Genomic DNA, 20,881 nt, shown 5'->3' with positions numbered 1-20,881 from the left:
TTTGGCGCAAGCACTGATATCCATTCAACCTGAGGCAGCAGGAAGGCAGGCTGCCTTTGAAAGACAACACCCCCCCCCCCCCCTTCCCTAAAAGGGTCTCAAAAGGACCACTACCACAATTAACTAAAATGTAAACTCCGTACACTTCTCACAGGGACTCATAACTTAGGTCTGGGGCTCACTACAGATCGCTAATTGCTGTCACAATCGCTCAGGATTTGTGGATTTACAGGTGCCTGATATCTTGAAACCTTGAAAATTTCCCACGAGGTGGTGGACTAGTCTGAAACCTGTCTGTAGCTGTTACTGTAGGGATTACAGAGTAACCAAGCAGCTCAGGGTGACCCAAACCACTAGGAATGTATGGGGGGATAAGAGACCAAAAAGCCCTCCTACTAATAAGCAATGCTTGGTGAACTGGAGGGATTAGTGATGGAATGGATCAGGGTCTCTTACATAAGAAAGTAACTTATAATGCACTGTTCTCTGGAACCAGCATACCTTTTATATGTATGTGTACACATGTACTGTATTTATAACGGTACAAGTTTTGGTGATAGTGGCCCTTGAAGTACAGTCATGTTTCCAGACATCCCCTGCCCTTCCTCTCTGCTCTAAAAGATAAGCAACAGCATAATACACTAAGTAAAAACATTTGTTACAGCTTATGTTACAGATTCTGCAATAAATCTGCAGTCTGTCTACTTCCTGCTTTAATGGAAGCAGACTTAGGGTTAACATCCTGTATTTAACAGTTAGCTTTGTCAGCTGGCTGCCACAGCAGAGCTAAGAGATCAAATTATACTTGTAATTAGTCACAGATGAGGGGGAATTAGACAGGCTAAACTCTCTAAATACATACAGGGTGCATTACGCTACAGGTTTCCTTCTGTCCTGTGCAAGAGTTCAGGTCCACTTTAAGTGGCGTCTGCATCTTTAGCTTCAGGTTTTCCACAATGAAGGTTCAGACAACATCTGGACAGTAAAAGCTCAGGTCAGTCCAGGAATGAGATGAGAAGCATTAGCTTTTCACCATGGCTGGAGTCAGAAATAAAAACATTTCACAGGATCCCGGAGTCTCCAGAGAGAAGACACAGCTGGAATAACAGTCATCTGTGGGGAGCTCTGCACAGGAGGACGGGACTGGGAGCCGCAGGCCCAGGACACAGAGCCAAGCATCTGCTAGCAGGCTGCTGAGCAGGACAGCAACAGGGGTGCAGCTAGTGCAGACAGCTAGCCCTTCCAGCCAGTCTGTGTGATTCATCTCCGATTATGTTACACACAGCTACTGCACAGTGCTACACCACTGGACTCCTACCAGTAACAGCAGCCTCTGCACAACACTGGACTCCTACCTGTGACAGCAGCCTCCAATACACAACACTGAACTCCTACCAGTGACAGCAGCCTCCAATACACAACACATATACTTGTATTTATGTTACAATTTTTGCTGACGGTGGTCCTGATGGAAGTACAGTCATGTTTCCAGACATCCCCTGCCCAGAGGTGAACTTTAACCACTTAAGGACCAGGGCTTTCTGCAGTGATCGGTGCAGGGTGGGCTCTTCAGCCCACAGCACCGATCAGGATTGAGCCTTGGCGATCAGACTTCCCCCTTTTTTCCCCACTAGGGGGATGTCCTGCTGGGGGGGGTCGTCTGATCGCCGCCGGCTGTTTGTGATCTGCGGGGGGGGGGCTCTTCAAAGCCCCCCTCCGCAGCGTTTTCGGCGCTCCCTCCTTCCCCTTACCTCCCTCTCCCTCCATGGGCTGCGCAGGATGGATTTCCGTCCTGCGCATTGAAGGATAGGCTTCAGCCTATCATATGCCGGCGATCTACCTCACAGCGCTGCTGCGCAGCAGCGCCGTGTGGTGTAAACAGCAGGGATTTCTTCCTCGCCTGTTTACAGTTCGCTGGCGAGCCGCGATCGGCGGCTCTCCGGCTGTTCACGGAGACAGCCACCGTGAACTGGCATGGAAAGGCCGCTCGATCGAGCAGCCGTTTCCATGCTATACCACTAACGACCCGCCGACGCCTATCGGCGTTAGGTGGTCGTTAAGTGGTTACAGAGCTGCAGCCACTGAGACGCGCTCGAGAGTCCACCCTGCGGTGTTGGGGAGTCTTGCCTCAGACTCCTTGATGATGTTATCCATTCAGTCGTATCCGACTCAAGGTGATTCTATGGGTTAGCTCTCTTCATTCTGTCCGATCTTGTACCATTTCTGCCAATTGCATTAAGCTCAATCCTGCGTCAGCTTACCAGGGTTCAAACCCTGGTCTCCCATGTCAATGGCAGAGCCATTAACAAAAAAAACAAACAAAGACAGAACATTTATATCGCGCTTTTCTCCTGGCGGACTCAAAGCGCCAGAGCAGCAGTCACTAGGACGCGCTCTATAGGCAGCAGCGTTAGGGAGACTTGCCCAAGATCTCCTACTGAATATGTGTAGGCTTACTGAACAGGCAGAGCCGAGATTCAAACCCAGGTCGCCTGTGTCAGAGGCAGAGCCATTAACCAGTACACTATCCAACCACTACATCTTGTAGTTTTACTACACTGCAGTTTAAGGTAACCATGTTATTAAACCTCAAAAACAAATGGGTACGAAATATGATGGAAGGCAAGTTGGTGGGAGGCTAGGCGGGATGAGGTCAACATCACGGGGATGTGAGAAAGTTACAGTTAAGCATCAGGAAAGGATTAATGGTAGGGTAGGCAGGGGGTGAACACCAAAAATGGATAAAAATCTCACAGCCACTTCCGATATTTACTTCTGGCGCTAAACTAACAAGTGACAGACTCGCACATGCTGCTCCAAGCGTCCCGGCGTCCTTCTGTTCAGTTCCTGGCAAACCTAGCTTCATCCAGTCCACAGCAGCATCCAATAGGTCATTGAGGCCAAACAGAAAACTCTCAGCTCTAAAGGTGGCCACTAACTATCCAATTTCTAGCGAAAAATCGTTTGAGCGATCAGATAATTCTGATTGTAAGAATAATCATTCATTACACCAACAACGAACCAATCTTTGCTTCCGATCTATCACAACCAACAAGAAAATCCAAATTTTGGTTTGAGGAAAAGCCAATAGGACGATTATTTTAATAATTGTTCGTAATAGATTGCGCCCATCAACTGAGATTATTTACAACTAATTCGATCTGAATTTCTGATCGCTTGAATGATTTCTCGCTAGAAATTGGACCATTAGTGGCTACCTTAAAGGATACCCGAGGTGACATGTGACATGATGAGAAAGACATGCGTATGTACAGTGCCAAACACACAAATAACTAGGATCTGTTCATTTGTTTCTTTCTCTGCCTGAAAGAGTTAAACATCAGGTATGTAAGTGGCAGTTTCTGTCTGGGTTGGACTGGGCCAGAATATAGCATAACCCGTCCCTCACTGATAAGTGGCTAGGGTCCAATTCGGTGCACTCCCCCTTCCCCTGTATGTTTGTCAGCATGCAGACAGCTTATGCTGGTGTATGCGCATTGTGCACATGGACACATAACATTAGCTCCCTTGTGCGATTGGTAAGATGCACTGTCTTTCCCAGGAGAGGAAGTTAGGATGTGTGCTCCTAATCCATTGATAGGTTTGATGCAATGAATGTGTTTGCATGTCTGCACTATGCATGTTACAGGGCCAGAGTTAGGACACCTATGTTTACCTGGGTACTTCTGCGCAGTATAGGTGATTAAGCATAAGAATGCATTCTTCTGTGAACTAAAACCCTGGCTTTTAATTTAGCTGTAGGGATAACAGTTGTGCCTGGATGAGTGAATCTGTGAATGCAATTGTGTGAACATTTGCATGTGAGTGTGCGAAGGGTTAATAGATTTTTGCTGTTTTCTAGCCACACCCCCTTCAGCACCTCCCTTTCCCTAATAATTTATTTAATGTCCTAACTAGAGGCGATGTGCCTGGATATATGTATGTTTATTCTTATCATTGACCCCTGTGGCTAGGGTCCAATTCGGTGCACTCCCCCTTCCCCTGTATGTTTGTCAGCATGCAGACAGCTTATGCTGGTGTATGCGCATTGTGCACATGGACACATAACATTAGCTCCCTTGTGCGATTGGTAAGATGCACTGTCTTTCCCAGGAGAGGAAGTTAGGATGTGTGCTCCTAATCCATTGATAGGTTTGATGCAATGAATGTGTTTGCATGTCTGCACTATGCATGTTACAGGGCCAGAGTTAGGACACCTATGTTTACCTGGGTACTTCTGCGCAGTATAGGTGATTAAGCATAAGAATGCATTCTTCTGTGAACTAAAACCCTGGCTTTTAATTTAGCTGTAGGGATAACAGTTGTGCCTGGATGAGTGAATCTGTGAATGCAATTGTGTGAACATTTGCATGTGAGTGTGCGAAGGGTTAATAGATTTTTACTGTTTTCTAGCCACACCCCCTTCAGCACCTCCCTTTCCCTAATAATTTATTTAATGTCCTAACTAGAGGCGATGTGCCTGGATATATGTATGTTTATTCTTATCATTGACCCCTGTGGCTAGGGTCCAATTCGGTGCACTCCCCCTTCCCCTGTATGTTTGTCAGCATGCAGACAGCTTATGCTGGTGTATGCGCATTGTGCACATGGACACATAACATTAGCTCCCTTGTGCGATTGGTAAGATGCACTGTCTTTCCCAGGAGAGGAAGTTAGGATGTGTGCTCCTAATCCATTGATAGGTTTGATGCAATGAATGTGTTTGCATGTCTGCACTATGCATGTTACAGGGCCAGAGTTAGGACACCTATGTTTACCTGGGTACTTCTGCGCAGTATAGGTGATTAAGCATAAGAATGCATTCTTCTGTGAACTAAAACCCTGGCTTTTAATTTAGCTGTAGGGATAACAGTTGTGCCTGGATGAGTGAATCTGTGAATGCAATTGTGTGAACATTTGCATGTGAGTGTGCGAAGGGTTAATAGATTTTCACTGATAAGTAGTTACAGCCATAAAATACTTTCCTGTCAGTAAATGGCTGCTGAGAGCAGGAAAGAGAAAAAAGGGTCACTAATTCATAGATTTGAGCTCTTACATACTTCAGTGAAGGTGTCATTGAGCAGAGACAATAAAACAGTAAAAACTTAAAAACTAGATTTAAATATAAAATAAATCTGGGATATCTAAAAAAACAAACAAAAAAAAACAACACATTTTTAGGAGACTGAGGATAGATACAATTGTTTTTCCTCATCAGTTTATTTTCACCTTGGATGTCCTTTAAGACATCAGGCTGCACATGCTGAGTAATAACTATGTGCAAGAACTTTACTGAAGTCAGGAGTACAGGGGGCCCAGCAGCTTTGGTTTAATCAATAACTCCGCAGGCGCCGCTGGTGCATTAGGAGAGGGGGAAATCCCTGAAAGCACAATCACATCGCACACTTCCCTGGATACTGCGACCCCAGCCTCTGATGCAACAAGTCTCAACGTTATTAGTAAGGAGGTTTCACTTCGGCTCAGCACAACCTCACAGAGCTGCTACAGCAACCGGCCAACAAACAGCAGGAGAGCTCACGTGGGTCCACGCAGGATTCCCATCACAGTACAAACAGCAGGAGGTCCACTACACAGCAAGGTGGGAAAACAGCACCAAGTATTTATGAAGCACAACAACCTAAAATAACCTTCTGTGTGGATTATACCACCTTGATGTCATTAAAAGGAGGAATTGTCACAAAATCTTAAAATTTAAAACACATACAAACAAGAATCTCATTTCTTCCAGAGTAAAATGAGCCATAAATTACTTTTCTCCTATGTTGCTGTCACTTACTGTAGGAGCAGAAATCTGACAGAACCAACAGGTTTTGAGTTAGTCCATCTCTGCATGGGGAATTCTCAGCATGGCCTTTATTCTTTATAAAGACATTCCCAGAAAAAGATTTATAAACATATGCTAGCCAGCCTCCCTGCACACTTTTTTGGCAGTTTGACGGAGCAACTGCCATTCACTAAGTGCCTTTAAAAATAAAGAAAACCCTGAGACCCCCCCCCCCCCCCCCCCCATCCGAAGATGGCCTGGTCCAAAAAAATCTGTCGGTGATGTCAGATTTCTACTACTTACTGTAAGTGACAGCAACATAGGAGAGAGGCAATTTATGGCTCATTTTACTCTGAAACGCATTTCTTATTTGTATAGGTTTGCAAGTATTTAAAATTTTACTATTTTCACGACAAAGGTCCTTTAACCACTACCTGCCCACATGCAGGTTTTAAAAGATCCTGTTAGTCTTAACAGACCAACATAAGTTTTAAAACATCCTTTGTCGCCGCTACCGTGCACGCAACCCCCGCCCTTGCCAATCGACTGAACTGCAGAGTGGCTCTGTTTGATGCAGTGCAAAGCTATAGGCCATCGATCTGCCAATGCTCTTGCCCCGCCCCCAATGTTTAAAATTTTCCATCCTGTCCGATTTATACTCTTGATCGATATTTTTGTCAAAAATCGATCAAAATATTGATATGATATTTTGGGGAATGGATTCCCAGCAGATGAATCAAATGAGTTAAAAATCGATGAGTCTATGGGAAAATTTACCTCTTAAATACTACTAGTAGACCCAAGCCTTTTTAAAAATTGGCTCTAAGTCTTTTTTTAAGGACTTCCGAGGCAAAAAAAAAAAGTAAAATACCTGCATCATATTTTAAAGAGACTCTAACAAAAATTGCATCCTGTTTTTTATCATCCTACAAGTTCCAAAAGCTATTCTAATGTGTTCTGGCTTACTGCAGCACGTTCTACTATCACCATCTCTGTAATAAATCAACTTATCTCTCTCTTGTCAGACTTGTCAGGCCTGTGTCTGGAAGGCTGCCAAGTTCTTCAGTGTTGTGGTTCTGTGATGCATCTCCCCCCTCCAAGCCCCTCTCTGCACACTGCCTGTGTATTATTTAGATTAGGGCAGCTTCTCTCTTCTCTCATCTTTTACAAGCTGGATAAATCCTCCTCTGAGCTGGCTGGGCTTTCACATACTGAGGAATTACATACAGGCAGAGCTGTCTGCACTCTGCAGGAAGAAACAGCCTGACACTTCAGTGGAAGATAGCTGCAGGGGGAAAGAAACACACAAATGATCTCTTGAGATTCAAAAGGAAGGCTGTATACAGCCTGCTTGTGTATGGATGTATTTTCTATGTGTGGACATACTGTACATCAACCTACTTCCTGTTTTGGTGGCCATTTTGTTTGTTTATAAACAAACTTTTTAAAGCTGTTTTTAACCACTTTTAATGCGGCGGGGAGCGGCGAAATTGTGACAGAGGGGAATAGGAGATGTCCCCTAACGCACTGGTATGTTTACTTTTGTGCGATTTTAACAATACAGATTCTCTTTAAGGCACGTAGGACGCCGTCCGCGCCCACCGTGCAGTTCCGCCGGGTACCCGCCGCTCAATAGCCCCCCGGGCCGGCTCCCAACCTCACAGTCCGGGCCGGGCTCTCCTGCCTCTACAAACATGGCCGCATGAGCTGGCGGGGACCCGGCGGAACGGCACGGAGGGCGCGAACGGCGTCCTCCGTGCCTTAAAATATGATGCAGGTATTTTTTTCACTCCTGTCCCGACTCAAACAGGAAGTGACTACAGTGTGACTCTCACCGATAAGAAATTCCAACTATAAAACACTTTCCTAGCAGAAAATGGCTTCTGAGAGCAGGAAAGAGGTAAAAAGGGGAATTTCTTATCAGTGAGGGTAACACTGTAGTCACTTCCTGTCTGAGTCAGGACTGTGTCAGCCACTTACATACCTGATATTTAACTTTCAGGCAGAGAAAGAGAAAACGGAACAGTTATTTGTGTGCTAGGCACTGTACATACACATGTCTATCTCATCAGGTCACTTCGGGTATCCTTTAATCCTCCTGCTCTGTTGTGCATCTTGTCCCTCCGCCCCTTCTCCATAGTAACAGAATGTGCTGATGGTCTGCAGGCTAGCAGCACATCTGTATATCATCAGGACCTGAACTGATGCCCGAGAGCTAGTTTACCCTCAGGCGAAAATAAACTAATGAAAGAAACGATTGTATCCATCTTCCGTCTCCTAAAAAATGACTGGATATTCCACAGTTTTATTTTGTCTAAATCTACTTTTTATTGTTTTTGCACAATGACATTCATTGAAGTATGCCAGAACTAAAATCTATGCACTATTGACCCTTTGTATCGCTTTCCTGCTCTCAGAAGCCATTTTCTGCTAGGAAAGCGGTTTATAGTTGGAATTTCTTATCAGTGAGGGTCACACTGTAGTCACTTCCTGTCTGAGTCAGGACTGAGTCAGCCAGTTACATACCGGATATTTAACTTTCAGGCAGAGAAAGAAAAAAAAAAAAAAGGAACACAGCCTAGTTATTTGTGTGCTAGGCACTATACATACCCATGTCTATCTCATGTCACATGTCACCTCGGGTATCCTTTAAGAGTTCTGTACTGAATCCCTCCCCATCCTTCCCTATTGGCCCATACATAATCCGGATCATCCTGTAGTATGTTGCCATTCTGGATTCTGCTTTAAAGTGAAAGTTGTAATTTTAGAAGCTGGGATTTTAATCCCCTGAGGAGCCTCATTTAGCAGAATTCCAGCTGCCTCTAACAAAAGGTTCCAATCTCACAGAAAAAAAAAAAAAAAATTACGAAATTCAATTAAACTGCGGTTAATCAGCGCGGTGAATAATGAGACGTGGGGAGCTGCTGAAGGTGCCGTCTAAATTAAAACTGCAATTACCAGCCGCCCACTGCCTGTCTACAGAATAGCTCAGCGTCCTCCACTCCGGCAGCGCTGCACACAGAGGCGCCAGGGCTGAACTATCCCCCTCTGCAGCCATTAGGAATCCCGGGTCAAGACAAGACATAGAACATTTATAGCGCGCTTTTCTAGAAGACTCCTAATCCATTTTTTTCCTCTCAATAATACGAATAATAATAACATAGCTACCGCAAAAAAATTCAATTCTTGGACTGGGCCAACTCTTGAATGCTGTACCAACTCGTCTACATCGGAGATTGGTAAATAAGATTATACACAGTAGGTATTTTTATTTTTCTAGCTTAAGCTAAATGCAGAGTTGCCCTTTACCCTTCCTTGTTGAGGCCACTTTTTACACTCTGGCACGTTCTGCGTTGCGTTACCCTTTCTGCACGCAGAGTAACAACGGCAAATAAAGTGGATGGGGCCCAGTACACTAGCCATGTTGCGCCGGAAGCTTCAGATTTGTCGCCATTCTTCCGCAAAGTCAACAGTGTGTTACTGTGCGACTTCCGCAGCAATGCAATGCATGGAAGTCAATGGGTGATGCAGAAATATTAAATCTGATGGCGGTGCGCATGTGCGGAACAACGCAAACAGGACAGAAAAGCCGGGAATCCCAGTGACGTACTTCCTGTCCAGTCACAAGTACATCATTGGGTGAGGAAAGAAGTGCGGTGGTATGCATATGGTCATATGAACCTTTTTTTGGCGTTGCAAAGTTGGCGGGTGAAGCATCGCACCACAACGCTCGCCACAAGTAAAAAAAACAGCCTCAAAGTTAACACTTCAATCTGCATTTTTATTACTGAATGATATAGCTTGCATAATAGCTACACAGCTCATTAGGCAAAACACACAGACACGCGCCTACCTACACGTTTCAATCTGTAGGTAGCAAACCAATCAAACAATTAAAATGATCCATCTAAGCGACTATGGTAGAAGCACCCCATTTCAGTTATAACAGATGAGCAAAGGTAGTGTCCATGTTTCCCCATGGCTCAAGCGGGCGATATTACAGTTTAAAAGTGTGCTGACCAGGAAGCGGTTATGGGGTAATGTCCATTTTTAAATTGGAAGACAGAGAATTCCGGTGATCACAGAGGACAAACCGGACACATGAGAGGAGAAAGATTGATGAGTGGACTACACGGGAGGTAAGTATGACCTGTGCATGTTTATTTTGACTTTTCAATTTCCAGTTCAGGTTTGCTTTAAGCAGAACCTCCCCCTCTTCCATTTATCACGGTTAAGAATAAGCACAACACTCAGCGATGTCATTAACTACAAAACACAAACAAATAGTAATAGGAAATACAAAAATCTAGCCAACGTAAATGTGAATGAGATACTATTCTATTCTCTCGAACAGCAAGGTTTATCGCCTTCCCCCATTTAATAGTTAATAACTCGTGGTCCATTGTGCTTACCCACTGCCTACACTGCATGGCTGTGACCTCAGATAACAGCTACCCGGATAGACAGAGCTGATTTATGGCCAGGTGCCTTTGTCCTGGTGTCAGGATACAGCTTGTGCAATCATTGCATAAACAGGTGGTTTATGAGATTGTGAGCAGAGCCTTTACATTGCCTGGTATGGCTCTTTCTCCCAAATCGCTCAGCACCTGCACTGGCTGCTGGGATGGCAGGAAGGGGCAGAGGGGGGTAAATGGCATAGCCTGATGAAGTGGTAAAGGCTGAGGCTGTAGCGGGTAGGCATTATGAAATGTGTAGCAGACACTCTCTCTGAAGGAGAGGGATGTGGAGGTTGCCATATTTATTTCCTTTGAGACAATACCATTTTGCTTGGCGGTCCTGCTGATCATCCCAGTTTTTAATGAACCACCTGAAACAAGCATGCAGCTTAATCTGGTCAGATTTTTGGCAGAAACATCTGATCTGCTGTATGCTTGTTCAAGGTCTATGGCTGTAAGTGAATCAACAGGGCAGCCAGGCAATTTGCATTGTTTAAAAGGGAAGAATTAGGTCCACCTCCACATCCCTTTGACTTCAGATTTCCTTTAAACTTTTACGAAGTCTTCAGTGTCATTGTGCACACGTCAAAACCCCTCCATAGCAATGGCTAGATAAGAAATGGGTAGTCTCTCTCCAGTCACATCAGCATCCATCTCCCATTGGTGTCCCTGTGAGGTCACGCAAGAGCTGATGGGAGAGGATGCAGGTGAGAAGGAAATGATGTACGGAAGGAGAGAGTGCAGTGTGACAGGTAACAGTTACCCATCCTCTGTACCAGTCTGCATGGATACAGGGTTGGAGAACAAATTATTATTTTTTTTCTTTAAAATAATCCTAATAATCCTAACATTTGTATAGCGCTTTTCCACTTGTAAGCACAAATGCATTTGCGTTTAGGCTGGTTTCACAATGGGACGTTAAAGTCCCACGTTACAGCAGCCAGTAACGCAGCCTAACTCCCAGCACTGTAAAATCAATGTGCTGTTCACAGTGCCCACGTTGCGTTAGGGTATAACGCTGCACGTTAAATGAAAGTGCAGCATGCTGTACGTTATACCCCTATAGAGCTGTGTTAGATTGTATGTACATTGCTCAGTGACTAGCCACATGGCTAATTAATATTCACTGCACTGTGGTGACTCGTGGTGGGACTTGTAGTGTTGTCCGGATCATGAACAAATCGTTCATTTCATCCGCATCTTTTTTGTGAGTCGAATCAGCCGGATCATCACAATGAAAGATTCGTTTACAGTGGATGTCTGTCTGGAAGAAACAGGAACATACAGAATGTACAGTGCAGGGAAAGTCCTGCCCTGCTAGTCATGTCACCCCCAGTCTGCTTCCCTAGTAAAATGATTCAAATGATTCGGTTCAAAGAATCGGATCTTATCAATGATCCGATTTGAATGATCTGAATCCTTAAAAAGATCTGGACTTCCCATCACTATCCTGGAGCGGCTCAATCTGACGTCCAACTTCAACACCACCATGCGTTGCATAAGGGGCACCTTAACGTCCCCTAAAACGCAACGTCTTGGTGTGAAAGTAGCCTTACAAAAGCTTTTTCCACTCGACACAATTGCAATGTGAACAGTCGGGAGCAAAACGCAATCGGGGCAATAATCGCACAACACTACGATTGTGATGTAACAATGAGGTCACTCCCATAGCAGGTGTACACAGCGGTTTCAGGAAGTTGGAGAACAAGTCACATGATCACTAATTTTATAGGGGGGGATAAAAACAGTAGTTCAAAAACAGTTTTAATCATTTGCTAAACGCGGAGAGAAATAATGTACAAATAATTGTGTAAATGGTGTGTATTCACTAATCTGTACCGGAGGCTCTGCAGTAAAGAGGCACTTCCTGCGGCCATTCAGCAGGAGGATGAGGAGGCGGAGCTGTGAAAGCCACAAAGCTGCTGCTGGCACGAGAAAAGGAAAAAGAACTGTAACGTATGGTTTTACTACACAGAAGTAGTTCTGGCCACTGAGCCAAGCACAGAGCAGAATACTCAGAAATCTATGCGTGTGCGCTCTTTGTGTGGGTGTTGTGAGGCTCATGCAGGCCACTTGTGAAGCGCGCAGCAGAGAAAGTAAGACTCTGCCGTTATTTTGCTACGCCGATGGTCTAGGTTGACGCACGGTATGCCGGGCGCAGTGAGTGCTTCAACTTGTACATTTTAATTTCATTTTAAAAAGTTATAATTATATACTATATATCCTCGAACATAAGTCGACCTAGTTATAAGTCGACTCCAATATTAGACCCTCTTAAGCTGGAATGTTTTATTGACTCAAGTATAAGTCTATCCAGAAAAGTTAACGGCTGCACTTGGGGACCAGGAGGGATTAATGACTGCACTGCATACAGTATTGCAGCCATTAACCCCTCCTGTCCCTTCAGTGCAGCCAATACCTCCTCCCCAAGTGCTGCAATTATTCACTCCCTTTAATGCAGCCCAGTACCCCCCCCCCCCCCCTTTCCTTGTTAATGGTTGTTGTGGGCAGGATTTTCAGAACGGTGCTTTCTTGGCATTGCCTTTATCAAGAAAGCGTCACTTACCACTGGGTAAATTGCTGCAAATGGGAATGTCACTTATAGTTACAAGCATTACTCCGTGTGCTCATTGTTGCTCGTAACTCATGTACAAGCCGACCCCCATACTATTTAGTGAGTCAGATCTAAATTTCTAGACTTATATCGAATATCTATCATTAGATTTGTCACTGCTTTAAAGGGGCTCTTTAAGCTGGTTCCCTTGAGACAGTGCAGTTCCTAGTATACACCTCAGTGGGAGTGCCTGAAGACCCTGGGAGGAGGGCAGCTAATGAATACACAATGAGCAAGAGAAAGGAGGGGGGAAAACAAGAGTCAGGGAGGATATGATGTCAGCATTAGCTTGGCAAGATGGCCACTGCCTAGAATAGGATTTTCTGCTTTTCCTTTATAAAATTCACAGGAATCACTATGTGGATAGCACAATACATCTGTTATGTAAGAGAGTATTCATCTACTTATAGATGTTAGTTTTATTTCTAGGTTAGCATGGGTGTCGCTTGTTCTTTAAAAGGAAATAAATATGGCATCCTCCATATATCTGTCGCTACAGTTGTCCTTTTCTGCTGATGAGTATTACTACAAAGTCACATGCTATAACTTCTGATCTAGAGAATATGCCTTTAATGTAATGACTCTCCATACAGTTCACTTGTTTCATCATACATAACTATTAACAAAAGTAGGACAACAACATGAAAGCCACAAGCCGTGGTAGAGATTATGCTGCACAGCTCAGCACAAACCGGTTATGTCAGTTTGCCACACAGACCGCTGATCACTTACAAAGATAAGCTTTTACAAGGGAAGGACAGACATTTCTTTAGAATGATGAGCTGAGGAAATCATTACATATAATACTTAACCTCCATTACTTATAATGGGCCTACACCTCTCTCTCCTGCGGTCTGCAACCCTCAGAATCCTAGTCACTGGGTGGCACAGCGGTGGTCAGGTGGTTAGCATGCTGGGTGTGATGTGACTGTGCTGCTATCTGCTCTGTGTCAGCATGAGAAGTCAGCGCTGAAGAGCAAAGGAAACTACCAGGAGAAAAAGGTCCCAGATTAAAGGACAACTGTAAGAATAGGGATATGGAGGCCGTCATATTATTTCCTTATAAGCATTACCAGTTGCCTGGCTGCCCTCTGATCCTCTGCTTCTAACACATACACGTCAAACTCCAGCCCACAGGCCAAATATGGCCCTCAGAGAGATTACATTTGGCCCTCAAGGGGTTTCCCCGCTTTGTATTACGTTTGGCCCTCTGTAGACCACCAGGGAAGCCATATGGGGGACATGGGCGAAATAAATTAACACTATGGAACTGTATAGGGAAGGGAGGCTCACTAGACACCAGGAAACTGTATAGGGGAGGGAGGGGGAAGGCACTAGACACAGGGAACTGTATAGGGGAGGTAGGATCACTAGACACCAGGGAACTGTATATGGGAGGGAGGGGAGCACTAGACATTGATGATGGCCCGTGACTAGATCCCAGTGTACAATTTCGGCCCACTTTGTGTTTGCGTTTGACACCCCTTATCTAATACTTTTAGCCATAGCCCCTGAACAAGCATGCAGCAGATCAGATGTTTCTGACATTGTCAGATCTGACAAGATTAGCTGCATGCTTGTTTCTGGTGTGACTCAGACACTACTACAGCCAAATAGATCAGCAGGGCTGCCAGGCAATTAGTATTGTTTAAAAGGAAATAAATATGGCAGCCTCTGTATACCTCTCACTACAGTTGTCCTTCAGGGTAGGAAAACACTAGGCAGAATCGCATATGCGTTTTCCGCTATGAAAATCCGCATATGCGATTCTGCCTAGTGTGTTCCTACCCTAAAGAGAAACTTTAACCCAGGATTGCACTTTATCCCAATCAGCAGCCGATAACCCCTTTCCCATGAGAAATCTTTACCTTTTCTCTAACAATTCACCAGGGGGCTCTGTATGGCTGATATTGTGGTGAAACCCTCCCACAGTGTGAGGTCATGACCATGGTCCTGACAGTTTGCCATCTGTGAGCCTCATTGCATTGTGGGAAATAACTTTTTCCAACTGCTAAGCAAGCAGCATCTCCCTCTGTGCATAGAACTCAACAAACATTTTCACCGAGATCACTTAGCTGGACTAAAGAGGTCACCACCAAGTGAAGTCTGATTATGTAAATCAGGGTGAGGAAAGATTTTACTGTGGGCAAAGACTACATTATAAAGTAATATTGTAAACCAATAAGCAGTCTAGTAAAGCAGTCTCCTCCATAGCATATATACAGCAGACATTCGCATACTAAGCAGACATAGCCCAGTATGTGGTAAATACAGACTTGTCCTCCACACCTACAAAATTTAACTATGTTCACAGCAGCTGGCAGCGTCTCATTTAGGGCCCATTCACACTTGTAAATGCAAAAAAACCCACAGAAAAAAAAAAAAAAAAAAAAAAAAAAATCGATGTACACTTGTGATCCCCGATCAGCACTTTTTGAAGCACTATCGCGATCACTCCAGAATTGCGGTAAAAAAACTCTACATGCAACGCATTTTCCCATTGCCGCTAATCCAGCGGCGGTCACCGGCAATGAGATCACAGCCATATACTTAGTACTGCACTAGCACTTTAAAAAAAAAACGCTAGCTCTTTGGCGATTAGTGGGAATCGCCTGCTAATTGCCCCAGTGAGAATGGGCCCTAATTCACTTCCAAATTCACAGGGCTGCACTCCGGCAGGGGTAATCCACAATAGCTATAGAAGCTGCAGCCCTGGCCTGTGTGTGTATTTACGACTGTAGCCTTGTTACACAATGTGCATTCCTGTTCACATTGCATGTACAGAGAAAGGGAACCACTGTTTATGCTGTCCTATATATAGCCCGGCACCAATGCATGGATCTGCAGGGACAGGCCCGTCCATTATACAGAAAGCGCAGGGCCTAGAGAGCAGCTGGACCGACATGTCCGTACAAGCCAGTGGTTCTCAACCATTTCAGTGCATGCACCAGGGCTGTGGAGTCAGAGTGGAGGAGTCTGTGTAATTTTTAGATACCTGGATTCAGAGTTGGTGGTTTCATAAAAGGAGTCAGAGTTGGAGTCAGATTATTTTTGTACCAACCCCATAACTTTGTAAGAGCTGTGAAGTTGGAGCAATTTTGGGTACCTGGAGTCTGACTCAGTTTATAAAACCACAAATCGTTTTGGGCCTACTCCACAGCCCTGGTATGTACTCCTTTGTGGGTCATCCCTGAGCCAATGTTTTTTCGCCGAAAGCGTATTTTACGCTGTTAAAGGACCACTATTGCGAAAAATTGCAAAATACATGTGTGAAGTATGAATATGTATAAAATGTCTGTCTGTAGCAGACATTCAGCGGTGCAAGGCTCCTGTACAGCACTCTGCCCCTAAACTGTCATCCGAGGGACCGTGTCCCACCTTCTCTGAGCAACAATGGGGAAGGTGAAGACACACACACACACACCTTTATTTCTTTAGGTGTCCCCCACCCTTCACAGCCAGCTGGTGGACCGTGCTACATTATTTTTCTAGTGGCTTTTGTTACCCAACAGCAAACAGTCCCCCACACATCTCTGTCCTTTGTCCTTTCTACAGGAAATACATTTAGCCTCCGGCAAGCAGTCACTCTGGCGCAGTAATTCCTTGGCAAACAAACCATTGGTAGCCATGTTGTACTTGGAACGCCCAACCATGTAGTATTTGTACCCAAAGTCACACAGAGTTTACACCTGCAAACATCCCAGACAGACAGAACTCCTGTAATAATCACACAGTTTCATTGCTCAATTAATATTAGACCGCTCAAGTGAAACTCCACTTTTGCCAATAGAGAAAATGGCAATCTCTTCAATTAGATTCTATAACCGCAAGTTTTATTCCAAATAGCTTAAAGGAAACCCGAGATTAATTAAAGCATTTATACTCACCTGGGGCTTCAGTCAATCCTTTTAAGCCGTCATCACCCACGCCAACCTCCCGGGCTAATCTGACAGCTGGCCGGTCCAGTCTCTTCCAGCCACGCGAGTCAAGTTGTACTGCATATGCGCCATTGCTGGAAGCGGTCTGCGCCTGCTGGCAATAAGACTAAGAGCACAATGGGGCATGCATGCCTGGGCCACACGCGTAGTACAGCACAACTGAGCCAACTGGAAGAAGAGGCCAACGGCCTGAAGGGGGCAGAAAAAAAAGCCCCAGGTAAGTATAAATGCTTTAATAATTTTTGTCTCAGGTACACGTTAAGGGGCAGCTACAGAGACCTGACATGATAAACGTGTACATGTAGTCCCAATTCTACGTAGAACTTGCCTGTGTTTTTTTCAATGCAAAGGTTTAAAAAACCAGTGCGTTATCTGCACAGACGTGAAAGCCTGCAGTAGCAGTCCTCTGGAAAACTGATTTGATGCAAAAAGACCTCTGCGTGGATTTGAAAGCCCCAGGAAAAAGATGAAACCTCGTCAGTGCAAACTTACACCTGGCTGAAACTTCAGACCCTTTTCAAGTTTTTAACCCTGAGGGCCCATTCACACTACGGCGTGGGTGATTCCCACTAACTGCTGAAGGGCTATCGCTTTTTAAAGCGCTAGCACAATTATAATCCTATGGCAGTGACCTCACTGCCGCCAATCGCAGGCGTTTTGCGGAAAACGGCAATCGCAAAACATGTTTCCTACAGCTTTTTGCCGCGATTATGGTAAAGTGCTTAAACAAGCGCTGATCACGATCGTCGGAATCACAAGGGTGTCCACTGATTTTACTGCGCTCATCGTTACGCACTATCGTTTTGCTACTTGAATGGGCCCCTAAGTTATAACAATAAGAATAAAATTTTAGAAAAGTTTTATTTAGGATTAGTTCTATATACCGTAGTTGTAATTTTTAGGTTTTTTTTCTTTTTCACTTTAGGTATACTTTAAAGCAAATCGTTCCCCCAGTGAAGTTTGCCACCACGGGAGCCCTATTGGAAGCAGTGCCTCACCACGAATCGTTAAGCCATTGGATGTTTTTGGAGACTCTGCATGTGAAATCTGAATGTTGCTCTATAATTTGTTTGAACTGAAGATTATTTTTGTATAAACTTGATGCCCATTTTAACAGCAATGACAGTGCTGGCATTTTTGATATATTGTATAGATTGCTGGAGTCAGAGCCTATAAAATTCTTTGGAGTCGATATGTGCAGTACTGAGCCGCCCGTCTTTGGCAGGACTCGGCGATAAGTGCTCCCGGAGCCATCTGCGGGTCCCCAAAAACGTATCTGACTAGTTAGTCAAATACAAGGGGGGTGACAGGGCTGGAACGAGGGCACCAAGAGGCGGCAGGGAAGGCTCAATCGGATCCAGAGCCTTCCCTCTCCTTAGTTAAGTATCTGGATTTTGTATTAAAACTAAAACTATTTAAAAAAAAAAAAGTTAAAGTGTGTATCCACTTCAAAGCAAATGCCTTGCTGCTAAATAAGTACAATACTGACTGAAGACAATGGCGACACTACTGGCTGCAGGGGACAAGAAGGTTGACTCATTTCAGCTTGCTTATATGTAAGCAACTAAACACACCTTTGCAAAACAAAAACTATTCTACACAGTGTCTGGGACCCACTTAAAGGACAACCGTTACGAGAGGTATATGGAGGCTGCCATATTTATTACCTTTTAAACAAGAAGGGCCGGAACCCACTAGAGCATTTTTTTTTTTGAGCATTTAAGAATAGCCTTAAAGAGGAACTCCAGTGAAAATAATGTAATAAAAAAGTGCTTTATTTTTACAAGAATTGTGTATAAATGATTTAGTCAGTGTTTGCCCATTGTAAAATCTTTTAAATCCCTGATTTATATTCTGACATTTATTAAATGGTGACATTTTTACTGCTGGCAGGTGATGTAGCTGCTGCATGCTTTTTTGGCAGTTGGAAACAGCTGTAAACAGCTATTTCCCACAATGCAGCAAGGTTCCCAGACAGGAAACTGCCAGGAGTACGTACTCAGAATTTTTGTGGGAGGGGTTTCTCCACAGTATCAGTCATACAGCGCCCCCAGATGGTCTGTTTGTGAAAAGCAATAGATTTCTCATGTAAAAGGGGGTATCAGCTACTGATTGGGATAAAGTTCAATTCTTGGTCGGAGTTTCTCTTTAAAGAGGAACTTCAGCCTAAACAAACATATTGTCATCAAGTTACATTAGTTATGTTAATTAGAATAGATAGGTAATATAATCTCTTACCCACCCTGTTTTAAAAGAACAGGCAAATGTTTGTGATTCATGGGGGCTGCCATCTTTGTCATGTGGGCAGCCATCTTTTTGGTTGAAAGGAGGTGACAAGGAGCATGAGACACAGTTCCAACTGTCCTGTGTCCTGATAACCCCTCCCAGCTGCACACGCTAGGCTTCAAATGTCAAATTCAAATTGTAAAAAAAAATTTTCTCGCCAAAACAGCAGAACGAGAACAACATCAGAAATCCCATCATGCTTTGCACAGCATCAGGGGAAAAAAGCCCGGGCAGTTTTCTTCTGTGCAGCTAAAAATGAGGCTTGTATAAGAGAAACAAAGTTCTGATGCTGTGAAACTGTTAAACACCAAGCCTTTTCAGTGCTGGTGAGTCGATTTTTAGTCCGGAGGTTCACTTTAAACTGAGTCATTTCAGAGAATGTGATTTTGACCCAGACATCTGCTTTCCCTGAATTGAATTGCTCAAAAATGTCACAGGCAGGTATTGGAATTATGGCCTCAGGCTTACGCAGCCAAAAATGCTCCAGTGGGCCCCGGGCCTTACAGGCTGGAAGCCAGCTTGGCCACTACCATTGCCCAGTCACCGGATTGGTCCAGGCATGGACAACAAGCTCCTCCTCCCGTGTAGCAGATTAGTATTGCAGCAAGATGGGAAGATTCTAGGCAAGCTGTACTCTACTAAGGGCCCGTTTACACTTAATCAGTTGGCATGCGTTAGGATGCGTTAGTGCCCGCTTTTTTCCCATAGCCGTGCATTGGGAAGAGGATTTCAGTTAAAACGCGTTAAGTGTAAAAGAGGCCATAGGAAAACATGGGCATTACTTTGAAAATCAGTTTTCTTTCCATTTTAACTGAGAGCAACTGATTAAGTGTAAAAGGACCCTAAGTGTACAGATTCCAGGCTGACAAAGAACAGCAATTTCTGCTTCACTCAGGTTTACAAATGTATAGCTGGCTGCAAACTGAAATGGAGGAACAACTTAATATTTAAAAAAAAAAAAAAAAAAAACACCTTCACACAGTATTGAGGCCTCTTTCACACAGAAGGCTAAATTGCACGCTGGTCGGGCCCTTGATTAAGCATATAATCAGAGTTCCCTTCAGTGAAAGCTGCATAACTATTTTTGTTCTAAAGCTGCACCCAGCAAAAGTACTACGGTTTCTAAACGTCGGGAGGAAGTTCCATATAGAGTCAGGAGGAAGTCCTACCATTTTCAAACCTTGCTATAGCTGCATGAATTGCTCACAGCGAGACACTCAGGAGAGATCTCCACTTTAAGGGCTCGCTCACATTACAAGAGCTTTTATAAGCGCTTGGTGATTTTAAAAGCTCTTGCTAATGTTATCCTATGTGTGTTCACACTGGAGCAATCTGATTTTGTAAGATTCCCCCATAGCATTGCATTAGCAAGAGCTTTTAAAATCTCTAGCGCTTAAAGGGAACAAACTGAGAGGGATATGGATGTTTCCTTTTAAACAATACCAGTTGCCTGGCAGCCCTGCTGATCTCTGGCTGCAGTAGTGGCTGAATCACACACCTGAAACAAGCATGCAGCTAATCCAGTCTGACTTCAGTCAGAGCACCTGATCTGCATGCTTGTTCAGGGGCTGTGGCTAAAAGTATTAGAGACACAGGATCAGCAGGAGAGTCAGGCAACTGGTATTATTTTAAAAGGAAAAAATCCATATCCTCCGTTTAGCTTACTTTTATCCTTTTGGCGCCTCTGTTCTCCTGCATAATATGGAGTTCACCCTGGGTGGAGGGTTGAACCCCCTTTTTTCTCATCTACAAAGAGAGACTTATTCCTGAGTGGGGTCAGGAAAATCTCCCCACCTGCATT

At 44.3% G+C, this 20,881-nt stretch overlaps 1 protein-coding gene across 7 annotated transcripts in view; it reads right to left on the bottom strand.

Moving 5' to 3' along the window:
- The window catches only part of EML4 (EMAP like 4), a 259,771-nt gene that overhangs the window by 113,129 nt on the left and 125,761 nt on the right, over positions 1-20,881 (bottom strand). The gene's annotated exons all lie outside the window — the stretch shown is intronic.

Source organism: Hyperolius riggenbachi, chromosome 4, assembly GCF_040937935.1.
Source record: "Hyperolius riggenbachi isolate aHypRig1 chromosome 4, aHypRig1.pri, whole genome shotgun sequence".
Taxonomy (NCBI): Eukaryota; Metazoa; Chordata; class Amphibia; order Anura; family Hyperoliidae; genus Hyperolius; species Hyperolius riggenbachi.
This window is presented reverse-complemented; position numbering and strand designations above follow the sequence as displayed.